This window comes from Mesocricetus auratus, unplaced genomic scaffold (assembly GCF_017639785.1).
Source record: "Mesocricetus auratus isolate SY011 unplaced genomic scaffold, BCM_Maur_2.0 Super-Scaffold_100030, whole genome shotgun sequence".
Taxonomy (NCBI): domain Eukaryota; kingdom Metazoa; phylum Chordata; class Mammalia; order Rodentia; family Cricetidae; genus Mesocricetus; species Mesocricetus auratus.
This window is the reverse complement of record NW_024429211.1, coordinates 3,945,016-3,970,037: the sequence shown is the minus strand read 5'-3', so window position 1 is coordinate 3,970,037 and position 25,022 is coordinate 3,945,016. Positions and strand designations below refer to the sequence as shown.

At 35.8% G+C, this 25,022-nt stretch overlaps 1 long non-coding RNA gene and 1 other non-coding gene across 46 annotated transcripts in view; both read right to left on the bottom strand.

Annotated features, from left to right (window-relative positions):
• The window catches only part of LOC106022685, a 216,861-nt gene that overhangs the window by 61,321 nt on the left and 130,518 nt on the right, over window positions 1–25,022 (bottom strand). For 43 of the 45 annotated variants that reach the window (XR_005871882.1, XR_005871887.1, XR_005871885.1 and 40 more), the window contains 2 exons: window positions 21,738–21,777; window positions 19,606–19,640 (listed from right to left, as the gene is read on the bottom strand). This is a non-coding gene — a long non-coding RNA (uncharacterized LOC106022685). Of the gene's footprint in view, window positions 1–19,558; window positions 19,641–21,737; window positions 21,778–25,022 lie in introns of all 45 variants that reach the window. The other 2 variants (XR_005871850.1, XR_005871853.1) reach the window with 2 other exon arrangements.
• On the bottom strand, window positions 8,324–8,388 carry LOC121135013. Its single transcript, XR_005872206.1, has one exon. It is a non-coding gene; the product is annotated as a small nucleolar RNA SNORD109A (small nucleolar RNA).

The following is a 25,022-nucleotide window of genomic DNA, read 5'->3' as shown; positions in this document are numbered from 1 at the left end:
GATTCTAGATATGGATCAGGATAGTGCCAGTCTGCACTTCCACAGATAGAGAGTCTGGGAAACAGGAAAGAACCTAAAAGATATGCATATATGCATAGTACCCAAGAGAAGAGGATGGAGACAAGATCCTCTGATGGGGAACACGGCGAGGGGTGGGGGGGAGTGGGACCTGGGAAGAATAGAGGGGGTAAAGAGGAAGGGAGTTGGTCATGGGGGAACAGGAAGTTGAGGGGTTGGGGGTAGAATAGGGGGAAGAGGGAATCATAGGATCGAAGACAGATCAGGCACCAGAGTGACCTCGAGTGATCTAAAGGTATAACATCAATTGGCAAGCTAAGCAATAGTGGAGGGACCACCTCGAATGCCCATTCCTGATAATGAACTTGATGTCTATAACCATCCGGGAGCCTTCATCCTGTGACTGATGGAAGCAGAGGCAAACACACAACTAAGCACTGAACTGAACCCAAGGAACCCAGTGACAGAGAGAGAGGAGTGATGAGCAAATTGGCAAAGAATGGGCTGGCAAAACCAGCAGAGACAGCTGATCTGAACAGGGGAGTGCTCTTGGACCCCAGACCGACAGTGGGGAGGCCAGCATGGGACTGATCTGGACCCCCCAAATGTGAGTGTCAGTGAGAAGGCCTGGGCAACCTATGGGGCCCTGAGCTGTGGATCAGTGTCTATCCCTGGTATACAAGCTGTCTTCATGTGCCTATAGCACAAAGAGAGATGCTCTCTCAGCCTGGACTCTTAGGGGAGCGCCTTGACCCTACCAAGAGTAAAATGACAGACTCTAGATATCCCCTATGTGGAAGGATTTGGCAATAGGGTGGGAGGGAGGGGGAAGGTGAGTGCGGGAGGAGGGGAGGGAGAGGGAACCGGGATTGACATGTAAAACAAGCTATTTAAAATTAAAATAAAAAATGATAAAAAAGAAATGCATTTTCTATAGAACTTGAGAAGTACAGTGCAACCTTGAATCTCCTTGATGGTTTATGTGTGAGAATTCTGTACAACAGGACTAGACTAGGACAAGCTTCTCTCTTCAGTTTCCATTACATTAAACATTCTGTGTGGGAACTGTGTACAGTAGCACTGGACTAACAAATGTTTCTCTATTCCTTTTCCATTTCATTAGACATTGCTATGTGCAGGTATCCACTCAACACATGTCAGGACTCCCAAAGTCTTCCTTACATGGTATCTCATTAAAATATAAAAAAATATTCTTTTGTCTTCATTTGGATTGATCTCAGTGATTCTGAGTAGAGGGTTTGTGGTTCATCAGTGTTACACTTGAGAAACTTAATGTGTCTGCTTCTTTCTATATGGTCTCTGTGCAAATATCTAGCTCTCTTTGTTCACATGGAAGTGTTCTCTGGAGGCATGGATCTGAGTGAAGTGCTTCTTGCAAGTCGGTGGTGTATCTGTTTGCACCCAATAATGTGTGTGAGTACTATGTGCTTTTCATTAAATAAATACAGTATAAAACCCCTGAAGTTCATTCTTTCCAAGTTGGGTGTCAAACACTTATTAGTCTTGTGACTGGACATCATCATCAGAAAAGTACAATACAGCTCATATGTTACCTTGATTGTAAGATGTTGGTCCTTATTTGGTCAGAAAGTGGAAGTGGATTGATGTGGTGTCTGGATGGTGAGGTGACCATTTTCATCCAGATAATTTCAGTTCAAAGTACAGAAAAGCAATGATTCTAACAACATGATAAATTATCTCCTATTGTTGTCAATTAGGGGATGGGAAAAGGAGACTCCTGCCTCCAAAATTCTCTGTAACAGAATCAGGGAATGCTAAAATGTCTTCTTCTCCATTCCCCAGTATAGAAATTTCACAGGGAAGGGCCTGTGAGATTCTCAGTCCTGATTTCACTGCTTCCATATCTTTTAACTCTTTCTTTCAAGCTGGCTTTACTCAATGCTTTAAAAACAAAGTAGCCTGCATTTTTGAATAGTATTAAAGAATGTGAAATAGCAATAGGTTATGGCATGATTGCCATGCAAAAATTGTTAGTCTCTCATAATTTGGGAGGCCAAAGCCTGTCTGCACTATTATCTGTTATCCTTCAAAAGGGAAGAGTGCTAGCAATATTAAGAAGATATCACTCTTGTCAAGAGCTCCTACTATGTGGACCTCAGATTCCCTTTTTGTTTGTCGATGACTGTCGTTAGAGAATTGATGTCGTCATCGATGCAGACAAACATTCTCTTAACTCATGAGTTTTTCCAATGCCATGGGAAAACTGGAATAACTTGTATCTTTGAATTTGAATTGGATTGTCAGGACTGCACAGCTTGCCTGTTTCTTAGGTTCTAAACAGAGATAATCAACCACACACACATTGAACATATAGTTTCCTGCATCTGATAATGAACTTGTCATCCTAGAACTTTCTTCCAGTGACTGATGGAAGCGCTGGCAAACAACTAAAGTTAAACACTGACTGAATCCCTGGAATCCAGTGACAGAGAGGGATGATGAGCAAATGGGCAAAGAATGGATTGGCGATACCAACAGTGACATCTGACCTGAGCAGGGGGGAGCTCTTTGATTCCAGTCTGACAGCTGGGAGGTGAGCCTGGGACAGATCCAGACACCCTGAGTATGAGTCAGTGAGGAGGCCTAGGCAACTTATGGGGCCCTGGGAAGTAGATTAGTATTTATCTGTGGCATATAAATGGACTTTGTGTGTGTATAACACAATGAGGGATGCTATTTCTGCCTTAACTATTGGGGAAGGACCAGGACCCCGCCCTGAGCAAAATGACAGACTCTGGTTATCTCCTATGTGGAAGGAAGTGGGGATAGGGTGGGAGGCTGGGGAAAATATTCAGGAGGGGCAAGAAGTAGGGGAGGGAGAGAGAACTGGGGTTGACATGTGAAGCAAGATTGTTTCTAAAATAATGTAATATTTTTTCCTTAAAAATGTATATATGAGATGAAGAAAGATCAATCTCCAATTTTCCAGAGTGATTTATGAGAAAGAATAGATGCACATAACTTTCAGTGTGCCTAATTTATAAGCTGAAATATACTTTACACAAAAAAGTACTAAGATACTAAAATTCACAATAAAATTGACAAAGGTAATCCTCTAATAAATTTGTATAGGCAATCCAGCTTTTGAATTTCATGAAAATTTATTCCTCATGAGATGTTTGCTACATTCATCTTCCTCCTCCTCCTGATCTCCTCTTGTTTTTCATCCTCATCTTGATCACATAATAATTGTGGTTGTCCTGTGTCTTACAATCCATTATGGACTTTCCATTTTATCAAGTTCCTGGCAACTAAATAGAGACACTAAAAAAATACCTGAAGGAAAGTTGGAAATAGAAAAGCTGGGCAAATGGTCAGCAACTAAAGATGCAAGTATAACCAACTGAATAGAAGAAATGGAATAGAGAATTTCAGGTGTTAAAGATACACTAGGAGAAATTGATTCATCTACCAAAGAAAATGTTACGTTCAACAAATCCCTAACACAAACCATCCAGGAAATATGGGACACCATGAAAAGACCAAACCTAAGAATAATAGGTATGGAAGAATGTGAATAAAACCACCTCATAGAGGCAGAAAATATATTCTACAAAATCATAGAAGAAAACTTTCCCAACCTAAAGAAAGACATGTCAATGAAGATACATGAAGCCTACAGAACAAAAAATAGATGGGCCACATAAAAGTCCCCTCACCACATGATAATCAATACCCCAAAAATACTAAAAAAAGAATATTAAGAGCAGCTAAGTAAAAAGGTCAAGTAACATATAAGGGCAAACCAACAGAAATAATCCTGACTTCTACATGGAAACTCTGAAAGCCAGAAGGTCCTAGATAGATATTCTACCAACACAAAGAGACCACTGATGCCAGCCCAGACTACTATACTCAGTAAAGCTTTCAGTCACTATAGATAGAGAAAACTAGATGTTCCATGACAAAACTAGATTCAAACAATGCATATCCACTAACCCAGCCCTACAGAAAGTTCTGGAAGGAAAACTACAACTCAAGGAAGTTAACTACAACCAGAAAAACAGGCATAAGATAATCTCACCTTACCAATAGCCAAAAGAAAAAAAGGGTTAGAATTGCACACATAATTCTACCAACAACAACCATTCCAAATCAAAGAAGAATGAGTATTCAATTCTAATTAGTATCCCTCAATATTAATGACCTTAACTAGCCCATAAAATGACACAGGCTAACATAATAGATTTGAAGACACAACCCATCCTTCTGCTGCATAAAAGAAACACACCTCACCCTCAGAAACAGACATTAACTCAGAGTTAAAGGTTGGAAAAAGATTTTCCAATCAAATGGACCCAAGAAACAATTGGGAGAAGCAATCCTAATATCTAACAAATAAGACTTTAAAATAAAATCAATCAAAAGAGATCAAGGAGGTCATTATATACTCATCACAGGAGAAATCCACCAAAATGAAGTTTCAATTATGAATATCTATGCCCCAAATATAAAGGCATCCACATTTTTAAAAGAAACATTAGTAAAACTTAAATCACATATAAAGCCCCACATACTTATAGTGGGAGACTTCAACACACCATTCTCACCACTAGACAGGAATACAAGACAGAAACTTAACAAAGAAGCAAAGGGGCTAATAGAAGTTATGACCCAATTGGGAAAAACAGACATCTATAGAACATCCCATCCAAATATAAAAGAATATAACTTCTCAGCACCACATGGAACCTTCTCAAAAATCAACAATATACTGGGCAACATAACAAACCATAACAGGTACAAAAAAATTGGAATAACTCCATGCATCTTATCAGATCACCATGTGTGAAAATTAGAATTCAACAACAACACAAATTGCAAAAACCCTACCAACTCATGGAAATTGAATAATGCACAATTCCTGGGGCAAAAAAGAAATAAAATAGAAATTAAAGACTTCCTAGAATTCAATGAGAATGAAGACAGAACATACCCAAACCGATGGAACACTTTGAAAGCAGTGCCATGAGGGAAGTTCATAACACTATGTCCCCACATGAAGAAACTGGAAAATAGTTACAACTGAGAACTGACAGTACAGCTGAAAGTTCTAGAACAAAAGAAGCAAACTCACTCAGGAGGATTAGACGCCAGGAAATAATCAAATTGAGGGCTGAAATAAATAAAATTGAAACTAGGAAAACAATACAAAGAATCAAAGCAGCAAAGAGTTGGTTCATCGAGAAAATCAACAAGATAGACAAACCATTATCAATCTTACCAAACGGCATAGTGCGAATGTGAAAATTAACAAAATCAGAAACCAAAATGGGGACATAATAACGGACTCTCAGGAAATTCAGAGATTCATCAGGTCATACTTTGAAAACCTTTGCTTCACAAAATTCAAATATTTAATGGAAATGGAAAATTTTTGGACAGCTATCACTTGCCAAAATTAAATCAAGAACAGATAAGCAATTTAAATAGACCTATAAGCCCTATGGTTATAGCAACAATCATCAAAGTCTCCCAAATAAAAAAGCACATGTCTAGATAGTCTCATTGCAGAATTCTACCAGAAATTCAATGAATAGCTTATACTAATTCTTCTCAAAGTATTCGACACAATCGAAGCAGAAGGGTCTTTGTCAAACTCTTTTTATGAGGCTTCAATAACCTTGATACCCAAGTCACACGAAACACAGATAAGTATGAGCACATCAGAACAAAACCCCTCATGCACACTGATGCAAAAATACTCAATAAAATACTGGCAAATCAGATCCAAGAACACATCAAAACAATCATTCACCACAATCAAGTAGGTTTCATCCCAGGGATGCAGCAATGGTTCAACATACGAAAATCCATCAATATAATCCACCATATAAAGAAGGTGAGAAACAAAAATCACATGATCTTCTCACTAGATCTGAAAAAGCCTTTGACAAAATCCAACCATCATTCATGAAAAAGGCCTTGGAGGGATCTGTGATAAAAGGAACATACATAAGCATAATAAAAGCTATATACATAAAAGCAACAGCTAACATCAAACTAAATGGACAGAAACTCACCACGATTCCTCTAATATCAGGAACAAGACAAGGCTGTCAACTCTCTCCATATGTTTTCAATATTGTACTTGAAGTTCTAGCCAGAGACATACGACAAAAAAGGAGATCAAGGGGATACATATTGGAAAGGAAGAGGTCAAACTTTCCCTATTTTCAGATGATATGATAGTTTACATAAGTGATCCAAAAATACTGTACCAGAGAACTCCTACAGCTGATAAATACTTTCAGCAAAGTGGCAGTATATAAGATCAACTCAAAAAATCAGTAGCCTTACCATATACACACGATAAAGGGCTGAAAAAGAAATCAGAGAAACATTACCCTTTACAATTGCCACAAACAACATAAAATACTTGTGGTAAAGCTAACTAAACAAGTAAAAGACCTGTATCAAAAGAACTTTGAGTCTTTAAAGAAGGAAATTAAAGAAGAAACCAGAAAATGGAAAGATCTCCCATGCTCTTGGATAGGTAAGATCAATGTAGTAAAAATGGCAATCCTGCCAAAAGCAATCTATAGATTCAATGCAATCCCTACAAATTACCAGTGAAATTCTTATGTTAAAAGAACAATAATCAATTTTGTATGGCAAAACAAAAGACCCAGCATAGCCAAAACAACCTTACTCAACAAAATAACATCTGGAGGCATCATCATCCCTAATTTCAAGCTCTATTATAGAACTGTAGTCCTAAAAGCAGCTTGGTATTAGCACAAAAACAGACAGGTAGACTAATGGAATGGAATTGAACACCCTGATATTAACCCATACATGTTGAATGTTTGATTTTTGAGAAAGAAGATAAAAATATACAATGGAAAAAAGAAAGCATCTTCAACAAATGGTGCTTGCATAACTGTATGCTGGCAGGTAGAAGAATGCAGATAGATCCATGTTTATCACCATGCAAAAAACTTAAGTCCAAACGGATCAAAGACCACAAAAATGGATGAAATGACAGATTATGGACAGACCATGGAAGTCCTCACCCTCCCTGGTAAATGAGGGGATACAGGGGGGGTTGGTGGGAGGGCACATAGGAGGAGAGGGAATGGGAGACGGACCTGGGATTGACATGTGAATCAACCTTGTTTCCAATTTAAATTTTAAAATAAAAAGAAGTGCTTACCAATCTTGTATACCTGTGATAATTTCTATGTAAGCATAGTTTAGACTACTAGCCTAGGACAAGGTTTTCCTTTCAGCACCCCTTTAAATACATATCGGAACGGGAAGGTATCTGTTCAGCATATATATGGAACTCCTAAACTCTTCCTTTCATTGTTTCTCAGTGTAATATGAATTTTTTTCAATTTCCTTTTGCTGAAACTCAAAGATTCAGAGTATAGTAACCTGCTTCATCAATTTTGCACTTGAAATATTAGAGTGTCTGAGAGATTATCTATTATCTCAGTGTAACTGTCTGCTTCTTTCATGTCCTCAGCTGATTGTTTTCCTGAGACATGGATGTGAGTGAAATGCTAGTTTCAAGTCAGATGTCCTTCTGTTTTCAACCTAGATTGTGTGTCAATGCTATCTACTTGTCAATAAATACATAGTATATAGAAATCAGATTTCTCACCTCACAAATCAAGATTCAAACACTGACTGCTGTTATGACATGGACCTTAACAACAAAAAGTTTATTTTTTCAAAAAAACAAACATTATGATGGCAAAATGTTTTGGGTGTCAGGTCAAAATCTGAAATCAGATTGTTCTTGTTCCCAGAGAGGTAGATAACCATTACCTTCCAGGAAGAAATATATATTTTCAGTGTATATATAGAAAATAATAATTCTAAAAACATTATAAATTGCCTCATATTGTCATCACATTGGGCAAAAAACAGGAGAGGCATAGTATTCCAAAATTTTCAGTTATGGGAGTCCAGCAGTCTTTTCTTGCACTTTACCCAATGTACAAATGTGAAATTCTCAGGGGAGGGCCATTGTGATGCTCAGTGATGGTTTCATTGTTTCGACATCTTTACTTTCTTTCTGGTGTCCATTAGTAAATGATTTAAAAACATTGCACACTGCATGTGTTACTACAGTACTTCTCAAATGGAAAATAATCCACTAGACATTAGGACATGTTTGGCACACTAAATTTTTTGTTGCCTCAAAATTTGGGGAACCAAACAAATCCATCCTGCACTGTTACTTGTCATCCTTGAAAACAGTAGCATGTTAGGCATATTCTGGAAAATTGTCATGAAAAGAACGTCCTATCTTGACCTCAGATTGCCCTTTGTATGAGTCTATCATCATCCTCCGAGATTTGTTTTCATCATCAATACAGAAAAGTCCCATGAACACATGAGTTTCCCCCTGCCTTGTGAAAGCTGGGATAGCTAATCTCATCTGTTTTGAAAATGAAGATCAGCATTTTGAAACAGACTTGCTCCTCTTGTGTCTCAATAAGTGTACTTAACAAGAGATAGCATGAATAAAATATCCCAAACATCTTATGTAATACATAAATTTGACATCATATAAAATCATTTATTTGCCACAGTTACGTACTAGAAAGGGGAACATAAAAGAGTGTTTTTATGACTTTATATCATGAAATCTGGTATCCATAAATAAAATATAGAAGATGTGTTTAAAATGAATAAAAATGACCATTGGTGATCTGTAAATATATTTTAATAGACATTCTAGGTTTTAGGTTTTATATGAATCTATCTAACAAGATCTTTTTGAAAGATTCTACCTCAGTCCTCCTCTTCTGCCCCATTATTTGTCCTCCATCTCCTAGTCCATTCCATATTTTCCACTTAATCTTACAATTGTCCATTATATGCTGAATACTGAAACTCCTTAGTAGTAGCATCACCTTCCTGGATGTTCTCTGTTCTATTCAGGATCTACTGAGGTGATCTTGTGGGTTTTCTTTTTCAGTTTGTGATTTGATGGAATAATTGACAGAGTTTGATATGTTGAACAATCCCTGCATTTCTGGGATGAAACCTGCTTGATTGTGGTGGATGATTTTTCTGATGCATTCTAGAATCGATTTGACAATATTTACCTGAGTATTTTTTTCATCAATGTTCATGAGGTAGATTGGTCTGTAGTTCTTTTTTTCTAGTTGTGTCTTTGTGTGGTTTGGGTAACAAGGTAATTACAGCCTCTTATAAAGAGTTTGGCAGTGGCCCTTTTGTTTGTCTTGGGTGGAACCACTTGAAGAGTTTCGTATTAGGTCTTATTTAACCTCTGGTAGAATTTTGCACTGATATGGTCTGGCCCTATGGGTGCTTTTTGTTGAGAGATTTTTGATGACTGATTCTATTTCATTAGGGATTATAGGTCTATTTAAATTGCTTATCTGTTTTTGATTTAATTTTCCCAAGTGATATTTGTCCAGAAATTTGTCAGATTCCTTGAAATTCTTGAATTTTGTGAAGTATAGGCTTTCAAACTATGACCTTATGATTCTTTAGATTTCCTCAGTGTTTGTTGTTAAGTCCCCCTTTTCATTTCTGATTTTTTCTATTTGCATATACTCCCTGCCATTGGTTGGGTTGGATAAATATCTGTCTCTCTTGTTGATTTTCTCATAAACCAACTCTTTGTTTCAGTTTTTTATATTGTTTGCCTTGTTTACATGTTATTGATTTCAGCCCTCAATTTGATTATTTACCAGTGTCCATTCCCCCTGGTTAAGTTTGCTTCTTTTTGTTCTAAGCTTTCAGGTATGTTTTTAAGTTTCTCCAGTTTCTTTGTGTGGGCACTTAATGCTAAGAAATTTCTCTTAGCACTGCTTTTAAAGATTCCCATAACTTTGCGTATATTGTACCTTCATTTTCAGTGAATTCTAGGAAGTCTCTAATTTATTTATTTATTTCTTGGCCCAGGAGTGATGTAGTTAAATATTGGTCAATTTCAATGAGTCTATAGATTTTGTGCAATTTGTGTTGTTGTTGAAGTGTAATTTTAAACTATGGTGATCTGATAAGGTACAGGGGGTTATTACATTTTTGTAGCTGTTGAAGGTTGCTTTGTTGCTGAGAATCTGCTGGGTTCTAGAAAAGTTCCATGGGGTGCTTAGAAGAATGTACATCATTTTATATTTTGATGGAATATTCTATAGATGTCTGTTAAATTCAATTGAGTCGTAACTTCAGTTAGGGCCTTCATGTCTCTGTTAAATTTCTGTCTCATAGTCCTGTCCAGTGATGAGACTGGAAGTCTCCCACTATAAGCATGTGGATTTTTATGTGTGATTTAAATTTTATTAATATTTATTTACAAATGACAGTGTCTTTATATTTGGGGCATAGATGTTCAGAAATGAGGCTTCATCTTGATGGATATTTCCTGTGAACAATATGAAATGACCTGCTTTGTATCTTTTGATTATATTTAACCTGAAGTCTAATTTGTTAGATACTAGGATAGCTACACTAGCTTGTTTCTTAGGTCCATTTGACTGGACAAACTTTTCCCAGTCATTTACTGTGAGGCATTTTCTTCCTTTGATTTTGAGTTGTGTTTCTTGTATGCAACAGAAAGATGTATTCTGTCTTTGTATCCATTCTATTAACTTGTTTTTTTCTAGGAAAACTAATATCATTGATATTAAGATATATTAATGACCATTGATTGATGATTCCTATTAATTTTGGATTTGGTGGTGGGGGTGTTATTATGTGTATATATTTCCCTTTTTGAGTTTTGGTAATGTGGGATTATATATCGCCTGTTTTTGTAAGTAAACCTATATCCTTGTGTTGAAATTTTCCTTCCACTACTTTCTATATGGCTGGAGTTGTGGATATATATTGTTTAAACATACTTTTGTTGTGGCATATTTCGTTTTCTCTATATACTGTGATTGAAAGCCTTGCTGGAAGTAGTGGTCTGGTTTGGCATCCATGGTCTCTTTGTGTCTGTAGAACATCAATCCTGGATCATCTGGTTTTCAGAATTTCCACTGAGATGTCAGCTGCAATTCTGATATGTCTGCTTTTGTATGTTACTTGGCCTTTTTGCTTTGCAGCTCTTAATATTATTTCTTCATTCTGCATGTTTGGTGTTTTTATTATTATGTGGCAATGGAACATTTTTTATTTGGTCTGGTCTATTTGGTGTATATAGGCATGCCCTTCTTTATGTTTGGAAAGCTTTTCTCTCTGATTTTGTTGACTATGTTTTATCTGCCTTTCAACTGGACTTTTTCACCTTCTCCCATATTCTTTGGTTTGGTCTTTTCACCAAGTCCTATATTTCCTGAATATTTTGTGTTAAAGTTTGTTTTGGATTTAAGATTCTTTGATCAATTAACATATTTCTTCTAGTGTATCTGCAAAACCTGATAATATCTCTTACATCTCTTGTGTTAAGTTGGTTATGCTTGCCTCTATAGTCCCTGATTGTTTACCCATGTTTTCTATTTCCAGTAATCCCTCAGTTTAAGCTTTCATTATTGCCTCTATTTTTGTTGAAGTATTGAATTGTTTCCTTCACTTGTTTGATTGTGTTATCTTGGGTTTTCTTGCTTTCTCTAACTGATTTGTTGAGTTCTTGAATTCTTGGTTTGTCTTTTCCTCCATTTTTCCCCCAAGTTTTGTCTTTTCTTTCATTTTTAAAGCGATTTTCTCATTTCCTGTTTACAGGTATCTATCATCTCCATAAAGCTGTTTTTAATGCGGTTTTCTTCTACTCAATCTGCGTTGAGATGTTCAAGTCTTGTTTGCTAAGAATCCCTAATCTCTTGTGGTATCATGTTGCTCTTCATGTTGTTGAATGTGTTCTTATACTGTCATCTACCCATCTCTTATTCCAGTGGGTGCATGTGTGCCTTGTGGTACATGAGATCTCTTTTCTTCTAGTTGGTGTTGGGGCCTGTGGCTTAGGTAGTTGATCTGTTAATTAATCTCATGTCAGTGGCAAATAATATCACCACCCAGGAGTTTAAGAACATTTACATTTCTGCTATGGATAGAATTTTAGAAGTGTATGACCTATTTGGGACATAAATACTTTTAGCCATAGTTACTATTAGTTTGGTAATTCATATCATATCCTAAAAGAAATGGTTGGATAATGGAGCCAAGAATGAGAAACTTATAGAATGATGCAGACTCTTCAGACTGGTAATGAGAGCCTAGCAAAAAGTATTCATACAATTGAAAATGGCAATCATAATTTGACAAACATAATATGCAAAATGGAACATAGAAATGAACTTTTCAAAGGAAAAAAGAATTTCATGTCTAAGATTCCTGATAAACTTACCGATAGAATATCATTTTTGTAAGGAAATCTGATTGCCATCCAAATAATCTCTAAGAAGAGAAGATACCATCCATGGATAAAATTAAATCCCTGGTATAACACGTGAATAATGAGAATAAGAAACTGGCTGTTCTAATGAAAGAGTTGTAAATATTGACAGCTAAAGAGGTTCAAACCCTTCACAAAACAACAATAAATACATTATAGGCCTAAGAAGAACTCATTGAAACTAGTAAGCTAGACTTTGTGGTACAAGGGCAAGAGCATAAGAGGGATTTAGAATAGCCAGTAACTTTCAGAGTATGAGTTCATTTAGCAAAAGTTGTATCATCATCTACTATGATGTATCCTGCTGCTGTTTCTAAAAACTCAACAGATACTAAACATCCAGAAGGATATATACAATGAAAATTTGAGCCTATGTACAAGAAAGACTCAAAATTTATTAAGGCAGCACTAGTTTATTATGATTTGCATTTATCATATGTGAGGCAGTTAGTAAAGATATTGACTACAAGAAGTAGAATCTCTTCAAAGGAATGGATTCAATTAGTCTCAGTAGTATTAAAACTTAGTTCACAGCTGTAATGGAAATCATATTGGTTGGAGGAAGCAAAGACCCTTGAACATCAATGAAGAGTCAAAGGATATGAGACTTCCCATTGTCAAATCGTGATGAGAACCACTATGCTGATGTAGATCCTCAAGATACAGACAATGGACACATATTCCTATGCCATACAGCAGTTTCAATTGCTTGGTACAAACTTTAAGAACCAGGGAATATAATTGAGTTTTGCACTAAGGTTATACAAGGCACAAAAGAACCCTTTAGTGACTTTTTGCAAAGATTTACTGAAGCTGTACAAATAGGGGTAACATTTCCAGAAGGTAGACAAGAACTCATTGAATCTCTTGTTTTTGAAATGGTTAATTTAGAAAGCAAAAATTTACGAGACCCCTTAAATTTCAGATCATCACCAATGGATGAATAAATCCTACACACAGCCATTGTTGTATCCTTTTGGGAGGGGATTTATGAGACAGGGTTTCTCTGTATTGTTTTGGAGGCTGTCGGTCCAGCCTGTCCTCGAACTCACAGAGATCCGTCTGCCTCTGCCTCCCTAGTGCTGGGATTAAAGGTGTGCGCCACCACCGCCCGGCTCATTGTTGTATCCTTTGATTACAACACTGAGGGTTGGGTATTAAAAGCAATTACCAAAGATATGAAGAAACATCAAAATACCAAATGTTTTAACTGTGGCAAAATAAGACATCTGAGAAGAAATTGTCGACAGACCATTCCTAAAAATGTTTCTACTGGGAATGACACAAATAGAAGGCGCCAACCTTCTGAATTATGTAGAAGTTGCATCAAAAGCAATATTGGATCAATGAGTGTAGATCAACAAGAGACAAAGAAGGCAATAGATTACCATCAGTAATATAGCAGTGAATCTATAGCACCATTATCTGTTGAAGCAATACAATACCCAGATTAACATTTTTCTGGTATCAGCAATAAACCATAATTCAATTCTGACCATACAGACTGTACAAATCTAGAATATAACAAGTGTCAAACTCACTGAGAAACTAAAAGCCCTACCGTTACAATGGTTAACTGGTAAACCTGTCTTCGTGGAGCAATGGCCTATGACTTTAAGAGAAACTAGAGGGTCTATACCAGCTGGCTCAGGAAGAACTGAATTCTGGACATATTGAAGAATATATGAGCCCTTCAAATTATCCTGTATTTGCTACTAAAAAGAAATTATAGAAATTTAGACTACTGATAGGCCTGGGAGCCATAAATAAAGTAATTCAGCTGATTGGCTCTTTATAGCCTGGAATAACCTTGGCTTTTCTTACCTGAAGTAAAGCTTATTATAGATACTGATTTAAAAGACTGTTTCTTCATTATGCCTATACAAGTAAAAGATAGGGAACAATTTGTATTAATGGGGCCTACTTATAATAATTCTCAGCCAAGAGATATCAGTGGAAAGTCCTCCCATAGAAAATGTTAAAAAGCCCTACTCTGTGCAAATATTTGTGCAAAAGCCATTGGAAATAATTAGTGGACCATTTCCACAATCTATAATTTACTATTTTATGGATAATATTTTGTTAGATGATTCAAAGATATATATTTTGGAAAAATGTGTGAGGAAATGAAGTTTTACCTCACCAGGGACTATAAATTCCTCCTAAAAGTGACAGAGTAGTGATTCTATTAATTACTCATGGTATAAAATAGGCCTACAGTAAATTAGACCATAGAAAGTACACATTAGGAAACATGGTTAGACAATAGAAAGTACAGATAAGGAGAGTTTGATACTGGTCTCTCAATGATCTTAAAAAATACTAGGGGAGATTTATCAACCACAGACAACATTTGATTAGAAGGTTATGAACTGAAAGTTTTGAATAAGTCCCTAAAAGAGGACTAGGATGTATTTGGCCTCATGGGGAAATTCTTCTGTGTATATGTTTTACTTATTTGTTGATAAATAAATAAATGTTTGTCAACAGGGAAGCAAGATAGGTACAACTAGGATTCAAAGATTGTTATGGAATATGTAGTCAAGGGTAAAGTGTTGCCATGTGATCCTGGGAAAAGAGGACACATCATGATGGTGTCCTCAGAAAGATAAATCCTTAGAGAAATGTAAATATATATATATATATATGCATATATGCATACATACATAGACACACAAACACACATACATATACATATATAGTCATTGATTAAAGTAGCCAGTGAGAAGCCCTGGCCATTGGCTGACACCAATGTAATTAGTAGAGTTTCCATGTGTTATTTGTGGTTGATGCAACTCTGGGACCAGACTGGTGGGAAGCATGCTCGTTATATAGTCCAAGAGAATTACCAGTTGAAACTGAAAAGAAATTGGCTTAGGTTGAAAAGAAAACATATTGTGGAGTGTGTGGATCCAATACATTTTCTTTTCCTGACTAGAATTTATGATGTGAGTACATTCAAACTCTTATTAAAACTAAATAAAGTAATCAAACCTAAGAATACCATTCACCCATCATACTTCAAGAAGAGGTTGAGCTTAAGACTTTGAGCATAACATTTAAAAATATGTCAAGAAGACATTATGATTGTAAGATGTGGTTGATTTGATTAACAGGTCAAATTCTAAAAACTCTCTTGACCTGGTGCCTGCACATTAAGATCATCATTAGTATGAAGAGATAATCCAGTTTCTAAAAAGAATGACAAGTTCACTGCCCATACATAGAACACAAATGATTCTCAAAACACAATGAATTAACAAAGATTGATGCAAAATTGGGGGAAAGGATATGAAATATACATCCCTTAAAAATACTACATTATGCTGGCAATGAGTCCTACAATCTATTCCTTGCACTTTATCAGATGCAGGAATGTAGACTTCACTTGCAAGAGAATGTGGGCTGCTAAGGAAATATTGTTGTGCTTCTACCTCTTTCAATTCTCTGTTTTCAGGCCTGTGTCAGTTGATTGCTTAAAAACTGATGTACAGTAAAAGGTGTGATACAGTGGTTTACAGATGGATTTCAAAATAATGAAGAAAGTATTCTATCAATTTTAGGACACTGGAAATTGCCATTTCCTCAAAATCTCAGACCTCAAAATCCAATCTTCACTTGTATCTGTCACCCTTCAAACATAAGAGTGATAGCCATGAACTGATAACATAACTGTTATCAAGAAAGCCTCTATCTGGGTGTCAGATATCCCTTCATATTAGTCAATCACTGTCCTCAGAGACTTGTCACCATTGATTGAGAAAGACCCTGTCTTCCCATTCTCTTCTTTGTTTAAATTAAATTTTTATTTATTTTAAAGCTAACCAGCCAGTTCCTCCCATTCTCTCCTTTCATTTCCTCTTCTTTCCAATATACCACCCTCACCATCGTCTCATACTCCACCTTCATTCACAAATGGACAGACCTCTCATATTTTGCACAAAGTATGACACTTCAACTTGAGGCAGAATGAGCTTATCCTTTCATGTCAAGGCAGGTTCAGGTAATTGTCCACAGATAACAGGTTACCACAATCTAGCTAAGTAACAGTGAGAGGTCCTATTCTCACTGTAAGAAGCCATACTAAGACACCAAGTTACATGATTGTCAAAAACATGCAAAAGGCCTAGGTCAGACCCATGCATGCTCCCTGTCTGTTGATCCAGGGTCCGTGAGCTCCCACAGGCTCAGATAAGTTGTTTTTGTGGGTTTCCCCATGATGTCTCCCCATATAATCCCTCATTCTGTCTTTCTTTGAAACTCTTGGAGCTCATAACAGTGCTTGTCTGTGGATCTCTGTCTCTGCTTCCATCAGTTATTGCATAGAGTACCTCTGATGTTATTAAGGAAGTCACCAATCAACTTATAGTAGATGGTCAATTCAAAGACTTAAAGTCCTTGTTTTACAAGTCTTTCACTTGTTTGATTAGAGTTACATCAAGATTTGTCTGAAAATTTAATGAGGTCATCATTTTTTTAAAGCTGAGTAGCACTCCGTTATATCAATGTACCACATTTTCTTATCCATGCTTTGACTGAGGCACAACTAGTTTGTTTATAGGTTCTGGCTATTATGAGAAGTGGTAATGCTGTTATGAACATAACTTAGCGACTCTCCTGTGGTATGACTGAGCATCTCTGGGTATATGCCTACAATTAGTATAGTTGGGTATTGTGGTAGATTGATTCCCCAATTTTCTAAGAAGCTGTTATATTCATTTCCAAAGTGACTCTACAAGTTTTCACTATCACTGGAGAACTGTTCTCCCTACTGCACATCCTCTCCAGCATAAGTTGCCAACAGTGATTTTGATCTTATCCATTATGACAGATATAAGATGGTCTCAGAGTCATTTTGGTTTACATTTCCCTGATGATGAAGGATGCTGAGGAATTCCTTAAGTGTATATTGGCCATTTGAGATTCTTCTGCTGAAAATTGTCTGTTTAGATCTGTACCCTATTTTTTGGTTCTGAGCCTAGTGTTAAGTGGCTGAACCATCTCTCCATCCCCTTTACCACATTATTAATTAGATTATTTGGTATTATGATGGTTAGATACTTGAGTTCTTTATATACTTTAGAGATCAGCTCTCTGTGATTTGTGGAGTTGACAAAAGTCTTTTCCCTAGTTTGTAGTAGCCATTTTGTCTATTGAAAGTATTTCACCTTACAGAAATGTTTCAGTTTCAGGAGGTCCCATTTATTAATTGCAAATCACAGTATCTATGCTACTGGTGTTATATTCAGGAAGTGGTGTCCTATATGAATACATTCAAGGCTACGTCCCAATTTCTCTTCTATAATGTTTAGTGTAACTGGATTTATGTGGCAGTATTTGATCCATTTAGACTTTGGTGTCGTGCAAGGTGATGGATGCGGATTTATTTGCATTTTTCTACATTGCAACATCCATTTATGCCAGCACTGATTGTGGAATATACCTTCTGTTTCTATTGTATTATTTTCACTTCTTTGTCAAAATTCATGTGTTCCTAGGTATGTGGATTGATATCATGTGTTTTGCTTTGATTCTATTGATCCATATGACTGTTTTATGGTACTACCAAGTAGTTTTTATTACTACAAATCTGTAGTAGAGCTTGAAGACAGGGATTGTCGTCTTCTAGAATTTTCTAAGTTGCACAAGATTGTTTTAACTATCCTGGCTTAGAAATACCACTTCTTAATGCTTTTCCCTCATAGTGTAACCTAGGTTAGGTAGGCTCCTGGCCATTGGAAAGAGAGATAATGTTTGTACATCAGGCTTGCTTCTCAGTTTGTCTACAGAGGTTCTGCATCAGACATAGCATGCATAACTTGTGTCCTGCATATTGAGACATTTATTACTTGAGCAACATATTAAATACTCTATTATGCCACAGTTACTTATAAGAAAGAGAAACACATTGGAGCACTTTTATGACTTGTTTCCCTATCCTGAAGTCTCATTTACATGACAAAAATGTTCTAAGGCATTAAAAATTCTGTGTTTGATTCCTAAGCATCTTTTAAAAAGTGTCCTGCTTTGAATTTCATAAGAGTCTATTCAACAAGAGCAATTTTGTAGATTATTTCTCCTTTTATCCTTCTTCTCATTGTCATCCACCTCCTTTTCAACATGAAGATCTTTCCTCTTTCTTTCAATCTAATATCTACTTTCCAGTTTATCCTGAAAACTACCGATAATATGTAAAATACTGAAAATTGTGTCTCATTACCATTTCTTTCCTGAAAGTTTATCTGTTCTAGTCTGAATAGAAACCACAGAGAAAGCTCAGTAAGTATTCAAAGATGTGACAAATAATCTCAGAATAATTTCAGAAAGGCATGTTTGTGGTTTCTGTGTGTGAGCCTAGCTTAATCTCTTATCACACCATGTTATATTTATTGACATAAGTTTACAAAGGTTGAAATTTGGGGATCCATAAACAGCAAAATGTTGAATATAAAATTTATTCCTTCACAATTTTCTATACATGGACATCTAGTGTTATGGCACACCCTCCTTTTTTCACATATCCAATAAGATGCATTTGATAAGACAGTTACATAAAAAAAGAAGTTTTGTGGATTTCCCCATTTAAAAAAACTAAGAGGCACATGGACCAGGCAAAGGAATTTATGGAACAATAAAAAGACAGTGGGTGCTTTGCACAATCTATGTCTATGGAAATTATATAAGTCAAATACTTAAAATTTATTCTCTCTGCTCTGGGAACCTACATTCTGTACAGGTCTCTGTGGCCATGTAGTGTTTGGGAACAGCATTAGAAAGGGTAGACATAGAAGTATGGTGGATTTTTGGATTTTAAATCAGAACAAAATCAGAACAAGGGAAGAAATTAAGATTGAACTTCTAAAATTAACCTTTAAACAGAAACTTTCATTTGAGTTTGATACTAAAGTCAATTAAGCATAACATATTCAAAACTTTGTTGTTTTAAAATCAACAAATCTATGGGTAATGGTAGTATTTTGTTAAGCTGTGACTAGTTTGAGAAGGGAATTCTGCTCTGGAATTTAAGATGACAGAATACTGAAAAGTGGTAAGAGGTAAACTTGATACTTTTAGTACAATTCTAAACATAACTTTCAAAATGTTGACATTTCAAAAATCATATTTCTTGAATTTCTGGTCTCATATATCCCTATTTTAATAATTTCCCAGTCTTACCACAAAGAAATCAGGTCACCATAATATGATTATCTCCTTACTTTTACCTCTCATGTAATAAGTAGCCCTCTTGGATTTTAACCTGAAATAAAACATAAATAAAATATATAAGTAACAGAAATTTGCCTAGGCAATTATTTCTGACTCATGAGTCACACATTACAAGCATCCTAAGACCTAAGCACATAAACATCCTATGTTTTAGATTTCATGAGAATCTATTAATTAAGTGGAATTTGGTAGATTGGTCTTACATTGCTCAGACTCTCCCTAATGCTACTCCTCTTCTGCAAGACATTATCCTGTATGTCAAAGCCCAGTATTAACTTTCCATTTTATCTTAAGAATCTCAATACTATGCTCACCTCTGAAACTTGTGCCCCATTTCTGTCTCCTCTCTTGAAGCTTCTCTCTACTGCTCAAGTCGGTAGAGAAACCACATTGATAACAATATGAACATCCCTAAATATCACCAATAATCTCACATGAATTTGACAGTGTTACACCCTTGTGGTTTGTGTGTTTGAGTCTGGATTCATGTCTCTTCATTTTTATAATATGCTATGTTATTCCCTTCACTAGGGTCTATAACAGGAAACATATCCCTGATAGCTTTTCAGGAGACCAGTCTGGTCATAGAAACTACAGAGCATCATATCTCAGCCTATAGTTTCTGAAGTAGACTTTGGTTTTACCAGAGCACATGCCAGCTTTAGGGAACCAGTTGGTCTTGGTTAGCTAGTCTTCTTAGCTTCCAAAAATAAGAGCAAGATTGTGCATGAGGCTTGTTATTCAGTTACTCAACAGAGACACTGAATCAGAGAGAACATTAAGTAATTTTCTTCTACATCTCATCACATATGTGAGATGGATTCTATTGTGCCACAGTTACAGATATGAAAGAGAAACATATTTGCAGATTATTCTAAGTTGATTTCCTATCAGAAGCTCTCATTTCTATAAGCAAATTAAAAAGCATTTCAAGTGTTAAAATATCATTTTCTTTCTAAATGTCCTTTAACAAGCATTCCAATTTTTTATTACATAGGATCAAAATTTGAAAAAAAATATAGGCAGATTCCTCCTCCTTATGATCCTCTCCTCTATTTCTCAGCATAGTATTAAGTTTCTAGTTCAAGATTCAAACATCAATAATGTGTTAAATTCTGATGTGTCCATATACCTCTGTCATAGTTTCCATGCTCCAGATAAAATAGAAAGAAGAGGGAATGCTATATTAATATTCCTGAATATCACTAATAGGTAAATAAGAATTTGAGATATACTTGTTTTTAGGTTTGTGTGTTTGAGACATGTTTCCCTCTTTTGTTATTATCACAGCAGGTAAATTTGTGCACACAAAAGTAAAAAGAGTCAGTTCCAGGACTTCCTTAAATGCAATGGCTTGTATAAAATATGTATTCCTCCTAATTTCTGTACTGGTGGGCATCGAGTGTTATGCCACATCATCCTGCGCATTTAGTGTTATGACACATTGTTCTGTTGTGTACAATATTACACATGAGCTACATTATTTTTCACTAAAGATATAAGAAATTTCTAATGAAAGAAGTAGAGGAATCCTGTAATATACAATGCAAGTTGCAAAGTTGTGAAAACATAATGGGTGCATTCTGAAAATTCATATCTATGGAATCCTGATAGGGCAAATACTTATGAATTATGTTCCATGTTCTAGATACCTATATTCTAGATAAATCTCTGCTATTATACTCATCACTTGGATATTGGAACTTGTAGGGCAGATAGAGAATTTGGTACTGGGATTTTGTAGGAAATAAAATGAAGAATCTGGGAGAGAATTAAGTTTGAACTTCTGAAATTCAAAGTTGAAAAGACAGCCATAGATTTTCCCTAAAAGAAAGTTATTACAGTATAATTTATACACCAGTATTTTAAAGTCAACAAGAATACAAGGATTGTTCAAGTTAGTGTAGTGTGTACTAGGTTTTATCAGTTATTCTACACTTGTTAACTAGGATACAAAGGGCTTGAAAATGGTAAAAATAATATATGCAGAGAATATCAAACAATGATCAAAAGAATGATATCATGAAAATCATGTTAATTGAATGTCTAAGATCAAGAATGCTGAATTTTTAAAGTCCCAGTCTTGGAACACAGAAAGGATATCAAAATAATTTGAGTCACTGCTTACCATTGATCCCAGAGTAGGAGAAGTATTCCAGTCTTTCATCCTGCCACAAAATACAAATATATAAATTAGGTATATTGGGGATGAAAATGTATCATTGGAAAGTTAAATAAATTCTAACATTCTCTGTCTCATACTTCATACCCCAGATGTATCTGAGCACATACAAACTTCTTATCAAGTACTACAGGAGTTTGTTATCTTTTACCACATTGTACTTGCTTGCCAGGAATTATTTCCTTTCAATTTGCTTCCTCTAAATCTCCCTGTCAAAGCCCATTGAACAACACAAGAAGAGACAGAGGGCTTGTCTCTCAGAAAGTATAGTGGATACTGAATTCAGTAAAAAAATGGTGATTCATCTTCTGTGTGCCATAATTGCTTATCTTTTTTTTGGTGTCTTTCGAGACCATAATTGCTTATCTTAAATTAAACATTTTATACACAAGGAATGGCATATGGATTCCAATCTTGACTTCTTTTGATTAGTTCCTATTGGGAATACTACATATCATTACTCATTTGGGTCAAAATATTCTTTTGCTTGCATTAGACTTTGCTGTCCATATATGTTATTTCTGTGCATCCCATTAAGAGTCGTAAATCATTATAGTCTTCCCTATTTCAGGGAAACATGTCAAATGTGTTAATTTTAATTGAATATTGATGACCCTATGATATTCTGAAGGGAATACCTGTGGTTGTGGAATTTCTATGTTCAGAAACATTAAGTGTCTGTTTATTATCTATGTTTCATGTTCATTTTCTTACCTCATTTCTGACTCAGCAATTTATTTTCCTGTGCTGTGTGTCAGGTTCATGAGGCTGTGAAAGTGGGGTATCATTTGTGTGGCATATCAGGAAAACTCTATTAAATGTACTAAGCATTCAATTGATAACACATAATGTGATGAATGTGAAACACACACTTCAAGCATGATGGTCCTTGGTAAATAACTCTAATGAGCATGAATAAAGTAAAATTGCTTGAAAAGTCCATATGATACTAAGGAGGTATTGCTAACTTTAGAAAATCTGTTTTGGTCTTGGATCATAGATAATAATCTGGTTGGTAACACTATAAATAATTCTGTATTCATGAATCCAGACAAATTCACCACTAGTAGATATAAACTAAACCTATCTAACACCATATTAACATCCTAAAATTTATCAAACACAATGCATGAAAGAAGAGGAAATCCAAAGTCCTCAAGTATACTGAGTAATCAGAGAAGTGAACCCTCTAGTCTCTTGCTTGCAATCTCCTAATATAGCAAATTGGGATTAGTGATTTTTTTCTACTGCATAAATCAATTTTCATTCTATCATATCTACACTGTATGATTAATTACACTGTTGTTTAGATTAAAAAGGAATAAAATTGTTATTAGGTACATTTGTAGCAATCAAAACATGCCCATTTCTTCAATATGTAGGATCCTAACAGCAGTCTCCATTTTACCTGTCATCTATCAAAACTGAAGTGTGTCAGTCAGGCTCTGGAAGTAAAAGAACAATACTGTACTGCATATGGAAAAACAAAAAAGCCAAGATGGCCAAAACAATCTTATACAATAAAGGGACTTCAGGAGGCATTACCATCCCTGATTTCAAGCACTACTATAGAGCTATAGTAATGAAAACAGCTTTGTGTTGACAAAAATCAGACATGTGGTCCAGTGGAATTGAATCAATGATCTTGATATGAAGCAACACATCCTTGAATACCTAATTTTTGAGAAAAAAGATAAAATTTTATAATGGAAAAAAGAAAGCATCTTAAACAAATGGTGCTGGAATAACTGAATGCTTACATGTAGAAGGTTGCAGATAGACCCATATTTATGAGCATGTATAAAACTTAATTCCAAATGGATCCAAGACCTCAACATAAATCTTAATCATTTAGATGAATAAGAGGAACTTGCTCTTGAATATATTGTCACAGGAGACCACTTATTGAACTTGGTAACACCTGTATCACAGACACTGCAATCAATAATTAATGAATGCAACCTCCTGAAACTGAGAAGTTTCTATAAAGCAAAGGACATAGTCAACAAAACAAAATGGCATCCTACAAAATGGGAAAAGTTCTTAACCAACTCCACACCTGACAAAGGGTTCATCTCCAAAATATACAAGAAACTAGACAATATAAAGCAAACACTATATTTTAAGAATGGAGTGCAAATCTAAAAAGAGAATTCTCAATAGAGGAATCTCAAATGGCTGAAAGGTACTAAAGGAATTGCTCCACATCCTTAGCCATTAGGGGAATGCAAATCAAAGAAATTCTGAAATACAATCTTATACCTGTAAGACTTGCTAAAATCAAAAAAAACTAATGAAAGCTTATGCTGGATGTAGAGCAATGAGAACACACTTCCATTGATGATGGGAATGCAGACTTGTACAGTTACTTTGGAAATCAGTATGGTGGTTTCCCAGGAAAAGGGGAATCAATCTCCCTCAAGACACAGCATATACCCCAAAAGTCACACGCATGCCACAAGAATATCAGCTATGTTCATAGAAGCATTATTTGTAATAGCCAGAACCTAGAAGCAATCTTAGCCAAAGAATGGCTACAAGGATATGATACATATACAAAATGGAGTACTACTCATTGCTAAAGAACAATGACATCTTCAAATTTGCAAGCAAATAGAGTGAATTAGAAGAAACCAACTTGAATGAGATAGCCCAGACAAAGAATAAAACAGTTTGTACTCACTCATAAGGGCATATTAGACATAGTTCAAAGGATGACCAGAAAATAATCCACAACCCCATAGAATCTAGGAATCAAGGAGGACACTAATAGAAATCTCCTGAGTAAATTGGGCGCATGAGTGGAGAGAAGGGAGGAAGATTAGGTTTAGCAGAGAACATTAGGAATCAGGAAGTTGGAGTTGTGGTAAGGAGAGAGATGGAGAGCAAGTAAAGGGGTGTCTTGATAGAGGGACACATTATAAGGTTAATGAGAAACCGGGAAGTAGAGAAATTCCCAGGAATGCACAAGGATGATCCCAGCTACTAATCTCAGCAATAGTTGAGAGGGCACATTAAATTCCCTTCTCCTATAGTCAGATTGATGTCTAACTTAAATGCAAATATAGAGCCTTCCTCCAGCAGCTGATGTAAGCAGAAGCAGAGCTTCACAGCTAAGCACCAAGCCAAAACCCTAAAGTCATATTGTAGGCAAGAAGGATTGATTAGCAAAGGGGTCAATGCAGTGTTGGGGAAAACCACAGAAACAGCTGACCTGAGCAAATGGGCACT